Here is a 6,951-nt window from a genome sequence, read left to right as displayed (position 1 = left end):
TTTGTCCATTGTGCCCAGGGTTTTATTCACATGTGGCTTTTTCAGTGAAACCTTTCAAAACCAAACTATTATGATAAGCACCCCCTCCCACATATAGCCACCCAAACTCTACTTGATTTTTTTTCTCAGCATTTTTTTCCTCCAAAGTCCTTATCATCATCTAATCACTATTTTACTATGTTTTAATTTTTTTTCTCTTCTCTTAATTTAATATAAGTTCCAGGAATGTTTCTGTTTGGTTTGCTCCTATATTAAAACATAGTACATTCCCTGGCACAGAGTCAGCACTCAATAAAAACTTGTTATTGCTTTTTTTCTTTCACCTTTGGCTGGGAGGAGGCCAAGGTACAACTTTCTTCAGTCGTCCCGAATCCAGGTTCATCCACAACACCAACCGCCTCCACCATGCTGCCTAAGTTAGACCCACGCAAGAGCAAACTGGTATACACCAGTGGGAAAGTCGATGTCATATCTGTCCTGGCCCCCAAGATTGGTTCTCTGGGTCTGTCTCCAAAAAAATGGTGGTGATCACCAAAGCTACCAGTGATTGGGAGGGTCTGAGGATTACAGTGCACCTGATCATTCAGAACAGACAGGGCCAGATTGAGGCGGTACCTACGGCCTCTGCCCTGCTCATTAAAACCCTTAAAGAACTGACAAGAGACAGAAAGAAAGAAAAAACAAAACAAAACATTAAGTACAGTGGAAATACTACTTTTGATGAAATGTCAACATTGCCTGACAGATGTAGCACCAATCTTTCGCTAGAGAACTCTCTTAAACAATTAAAGAGATGCTGGGGAATACCCAGTCTATGGGCTGCATAGACTTGCACAGATGTGGATGGCTTGCACAGATGTCATAGATGACATCAACCATGGTGCAGTGGAATGCCCACCTAGTTACAAAGGCAAATATTTCAATTAAAGATCATTTGACAAACAAAGGGGAAAAAAATCTTGTTATTGAGTGATTCGTGAATCTCTGAATGAAATTGTGCCTGGAGTCTGGTCTGTCTTTGAGTTTTTTTTGTTTACATAAAGCAATACATTCCTTTTATTATTTAAGTCAACTTAAGTTGAACTAGCTTTTCCTTGCAAATGAAGACCCTGTAACTGAGACAGTAATTAAATACTTGATGGATAGAATGAACTTGCCAGAAGCAAAACTTAAGATGAGAATTCATATGAAAGTGATTTATCAGGAAAACTTTGTCATGGGCTGAACTGTATCTCCCCCAAAGATGTTGTAACCCTAACGCCCAGTACCTGCGAATGTGATTATATTTGGAAATAAAGTCATTGAGATACGCTTACTTAAGATAAGGTCAGACTGGAGTAGGATGGGCTCCTAATCCAATATAAATGGCGCCCTTATAAAATGGGGGAAATTGAAGCACAGGTGGAATGCAATGTAAACATGAAGGCGGAGATCAGGCTGATGCTTCTACAAATCAAGGAACACCAAAGATTGCCAACAAATAACCAGAAGCTAGGCCAGAGGCATGAAACTGATTCTCTCTCACAGCCATCAAAAGCAAGTAATCCTACCAACACCTTGATCTCCAACGTCTAGACTTCAGAGCTGTAAGATAATCAATTTCCACCTAGTTTGTGGTATTTGGTCACAGAAGCCCCAGGAAATGAATATACACTGCTAGGGATTTAGGAAGTGGGACTGGGATAGGAAAGGTAAGAAAGGGGACAAATTTCTACAAAGTATAATTTTAATTCAATCTCACAGAACTTTGTCAACAGTGTAGGTACCATCTCTGAGCTGTCCCCTCAAGGGCAGGAAAGCAGGAGCTTTTGAACTCCTCTACACATCAGGCTTTCCTTGTGCTCAGACAAGCTGGTTCTAGCAGCCAGCGGCAAGCCTGTGAACAAAGATCCGTAAGTGCCAACTGCCAGTATTTAAGAGGAAGAGAACAGCAGAAGATAATGTTTGGAAAATTGGTAAAGGGTCTGAGAGAATATGGGCAAAGCACTGGCAGCATCTGCCTCAATGGGTTAGGAAGCAATTAAGGGATGTTAAATAGCTGGAGAAAAGGGGGAAGTAAACCAGACATACAATCCCTTGCTTTTCTGTCTAGTGAGGTTCTAGTAGTTCTACTTCTTTACATTATTTGAGGTAATAAACTTGGGAAAGACTCCTATTATAAACATAAAGATGTGTGTTGAGTATCTATAAATAACTTCCTGATATTTGAAATAATATTTGATATGAGCATCATGAAAGAACAATAATGGGAACAAATGAGAGTAAAATATTAAAAGATACAACAATAAAAATATATGAAGGGACACAGCTGTCTTTTAAATGTGTGTGTGTGTGTGTGTGTGTGTGTGTGTGTGTGAGAGAGAGAGAGAGAGAGAGAGAGAGAGAGAGAGAGAGAGAGAGAGAATTAAAGTGATTCATATTTAATTTGCAAAACCCTGCAAACATAAGGAAAGCAAAAAACGACTTAGTGATTGGTACTCTGATTTAATCAAGTGTATATATTGTTTCCCAGGTACGGAGGCAATTTCATTTTGAGATATTTTCTTGCCTGCCTGCAAGTGAGAGATCAAGAGGGATCAAGAGGGAAAAGTTAGAGAAGAAGCTCTTGATTCTACCGCTTATTAAAAGAGAATGTGTCTCTGTGTGTACCCAATTTCAATAGGGTTAAACAATTGTAGTAATAAAAGATACTGTCACCAACTGTACCATTGATCCTTTCTGTGCAAGAATCCACTGTCTTTCCGTACTATACTCATATCAAGATGATATTTTACTTTTTATTTGTGACTTTTCTTTAAAAGTCTATTCATTTCTTGTAGGGCATTATTCTTGTTACATTTGATTTAATCCATGAACTGACTCAGCATTCTGATCCTAATATTTACACAGTGGAAGGTTTTGTAGGCATAGATCATTGCATTGTCTTATTTCTTTGTATTGTAAAGTAGCTTCTGTATAATGGATACAATAAATATTTGCTTTTCTATTATTTTGAAAGACTTTATTAGTGACTTAACCAACAACAATTCATTCCTTCCTCTTTACTATTAAAACCTTAATTCTCTTCAAGAAACAACGTGTCTGGCCAGATAGATAAATCGACATTAGTCAAAATCTATCATAATTTGTCCAAACAACCCCGTTCGTCTTAGTCAGTTACTACTTGATTCATGAAACACAAACATCTGTGGAGGGACTTCTGAGAGATATTTTTCTCCCTGGTAGAGACCCACAAGAGGGAGAAAGAAAAATCCCTCCTTCTTTTCCTCATTTTGACACTGTGACCTTGAGGCAACAAGCCAGAGACCAAAAAGCCAGCAAGATGCGAATAGCTGAAAGGAAGGACTGAAAAAAAACCTGGGATCTTAACAATGCTGTCGAGCTGCTATAAAACAAACTTGGAACCATCTACTTTTAGTTTTGTTAATAAATATCAAATGTCTGTCCAGTGTAAAACACTATTGTTCACACCTTCTTTTATTTGGTACCAAATGCATCCTTACCAAGACACTATCATTTGCATACTTATCGTGTGTTTGACTAAAGAATTTCTTCAACTTTTATATCTGAACATGAAGATTGTGCACCTTTGTTTGTTATTTCCCAATAATCTACGTGTTAGTTTCACCCATTTGTGATGTGTGATCTTCATATGTTTTTTTTTTTTTCCACACAGTGTCCCTGTTTTAGTTCACCATCTAAACCTGTTGTTTTGCTCGTCTTCATTCAGCATAATACTATAATGCAGAGCTCTTGAGTTAGACAAAGTTGTGGTCAAGCCCTTATTTTGTCTTTCAATATCTGTGTCACGTTCATCAAGGTACTTAAATCTCTCTTAGGCTTCAGTTTTCTCATCTGTGAAATGAGGACACTGATGGTATCATCATTATTTTTTATGATGAGGATTACATAAATGCTTGTGCCCTACAAACATTTGCATTAACCATAATCTTGTATGTTTGCTTGTTTGCCAATTGACTCAGCTCCAAGAGACAGGGTATTTTGTATATTTATTTGTTTGTTTTCACTTCTGTATTCTTAGTGCCTTGAACAGTGACTGAAGCGTTATAGGCACTGTTTGTTAAATGATTGAATGGACTAAGTTACTGACCTTGGGTTTGGCAGCTCTGTAATCTAGGACTAATAGTCTTAGAGAAAACTGAGTAGTACCATGGGAAATAAGTCACCCATGGAACAGCATTGATACACAACAGGTATTGTGCAAGGAAATCTGAAGGCTGGGGATTGACTGCATGCTGGATCTGGCTGACAGACAAGTTGTGTTTGTCTTAAAAATGTTTTGATTTTTTTTTTCAATTGGTTGTCAGAAATAATTTTAAAAAGAGACTATATAAAATTAGTTTCTCTTTGCAATTGGAAGATTTTAAATCACGGCGTGGCAATCAGCTGAAACTGAGTAGTAGGTCTTGTTTTTATTTAACTGTAGGGCTATGTATTATTACACAGACAATGTAATTAATACAAGATAGCAGTTATTTACATCATTTAATAAACTATTTCTTCCATTTGCATCTATAATGTTTGCAGATGATACCTTTGGTATTCTGGTCACAAAACTATTTAAATAGAGACTGGCATTTAAGCTTCATTCAGGAGTCATATATTTTGAGGTCATTGATAATATAGGGTAATTTTTTTTATTATAGATTAACATATGTGTAGATTATTGAAATCAATCTTCCATTAATAGAAAATCAAAACTGTTGCAATAATACTTGGTTTTTGTGTTGTGTGCAGTATACACTAATTTTGGGACCGCACACTCACAAAAAAGCATGCTGTATTACCCCCTGTATCAAAGAACAGCATATATTTGCCATTTGCTGCAGTCTGCTCAAAGTCTGCAGCAGTGTGTGCCAAAGGCATTGCAGATGCTGCAGCAGCAATAATGTATTCATGATGTGTACAAATACATTTTGACAGGAGCAGTCTCTAGATGTGTGTAGCCAACTTCAGGCCTTTGCTAGGAACATAAATAGAGATTGCTTCATCTACTATGCATATCCATCAAATCTGAAATAGAATGGTCCTTTATAAATGAGGGTAATGGGGAATAAAGTAATAAAAATTTTATTCAATACAATTTGGAATCTGACAGGTAACCTACGAAGTATTTGTTGTTTGGATGTAGAATGTCTACTTAACTCATGCTACAATATATCAGTCAAGTAATTCAACAAGTTGAAGAATGGTCCACATAATATCTAAAGCGAGATATCATGCAAGGTGGGGTTAGCACCACCCAAAGATGAATGCGATTCTCTAGATGGTTAACGGAACAGGAATTTATATATCAGTAGTTGTAAATCATATTATCATTGATAGATTTTCATTATTAGAAGTACGAAGATTTTCTTTTTAGAAAGTGGTAAACACTTCCAATTCTCCCTTATATTTTTTTCTCCCTTTTCCCAGAGTAATAGGGACTTTAGCTAGATAGAGTGTAACTCACATAAAGATTATACTTCCATTTTCAGCTAAATCTCCATTTTCAGCTAAATTGCCCACATGACTAAATTTTTGAACAACGGAATATCAGTAAAAGTGACGTGTGTGACTTTCAAGTCTTGCCCTTATTTGGAAGGGGCAATCCCCATTACTTTTCCTTTCCCTTGTCTGTTACCTGCAAAGTCAGTATATTGGTAAGACTTCTTATACCACTCAGACTAGAGCAACACTATACAAATAATTGAGGCTCTCGATGAAGTCATGCAGTAGGGTCAACATACAAACTCATACTTTTACATAAACAAGAAATAAACTCCATCCTTTAAGGTCTTTCACAAAATCTTGCCTGATCCACCATGTCAGAATCAATCACTCCTGTTCTTACATAGTCACTTAGCATGTAATTAGGACCCTTCTCGTATTTTCATTTTGTTCTGTTCTGGATTTATATTTGTGCGTTATGTGTATTTGTTATCCTAAAAATACTATGACATAGTCATGGCTTTGTCTCTTTCGATTCTACCAAAAAACTAGAATACTACACTCTAGTCCTGCTGGATTCCTTGGACAAGCTAAGAATATTTTTCTCTCAGGGTCTTCACACTTGCTATAACCACTGTGTGGAATACTAGCCTCTCAAACATTATGTATTTAGCATTATGTAAAATAGTATTCTGACTCATTTTGTCCATGTCTCTGTTGAAATGTCACCTCCCCCAGATGTCTTCCCTTACCCCATTTCACTTTAACTCCTTACTCGGCTTATATGCAATCAACAAGGACAGTAGACCAGAAAATTTGAGAAATTACTGAGATAGAAAGTAGGGAATATCAGGGAAAGATTCCTGGGGTGATGGGAGTGATTTTGGGAAACTGAGCCCAGAGAGCACGAAAAGAAGTGGAAGAAAGAAAAAACTGAGGGTGATCTCTTGGTGAGCTGCATATGCAGCAGTTGAAAAATTGTCCCTTTCTTTTCTCATGGTTGGCTCAATAATGAGTAGTTGAAGTATTTATCCACAGGTTCAAAGGAGTAAAAGTAACGCTGAAATCTGGGAAACAGAGTACCAATTTTAGCTAATAACCCAAACTAGAGTTTGGCACCCAAACACCAAAGAAAAGCTCCTAGTCGACCACTCTGAGTGTCCCATCACAGTTACCACAGGCAGGAAGGTAAAGAGAGAATCTCAATACAAATATGAAAAGATTGCCAAAAATTGTTGGTTATTCAAGGAAAACTGACACCATCAAAGAGACATCAAACTCAACATCAATATTAATAAAACAAACAAACAGAAAAAGGATATTATGAAGATATAAAAGATAGTATTTCTGAGACTACTATGTGCAATTTAAAAACTAGAAATACTGGAAATCAGAAGAAGGCAGATACTGACTAGAACACAGACGTCTTTGCTCAGTTTTGAGTTTTAAAAGAAAGATTTAAATTCTAAGACTGGGACAATGGTTTGAAAGTCAAACATA

At 36.8% G+C, this 6,951-nt stretch overlaps 1 pseudogene; it reads left to right on the top strand.

Moving 5' to 3' along the window:
- Positions 1 to 340: 340 nt before the first annotated feature.
- On the top strand, positions 341 to 927 carry LOC117027093 (60S ribosomal protein L12-like; annotated as a pseudogene).
- The last annotated feature ends 6,024 nt before the right edge of the window (positions 928 to 6,951 follow it).

This window comes from Rhinolophus ferrumequinum, chromosome 9, assembly GCF_004115265.2.
Source record: "Rhinolophus ferrumequinum isolate MPI-CBG mRhiFer1 chromosome 9, mRhiFer1_v1.p, whole genome shotgun sequence".
Classification (NCBI taxonomy): domain Eukaryota; kingdom Metazoa; phylum Chordata; class Mammalia; order Chiroptera; family Rhinolophidae; genus Rhinolophus; species Rhinolophus ferrumequinum.
The sequence above is the reverse complement of the archived record's forward strand: the minus strand, read 5'-3'. Positions and strand labels throughout refer to the sequence as shown.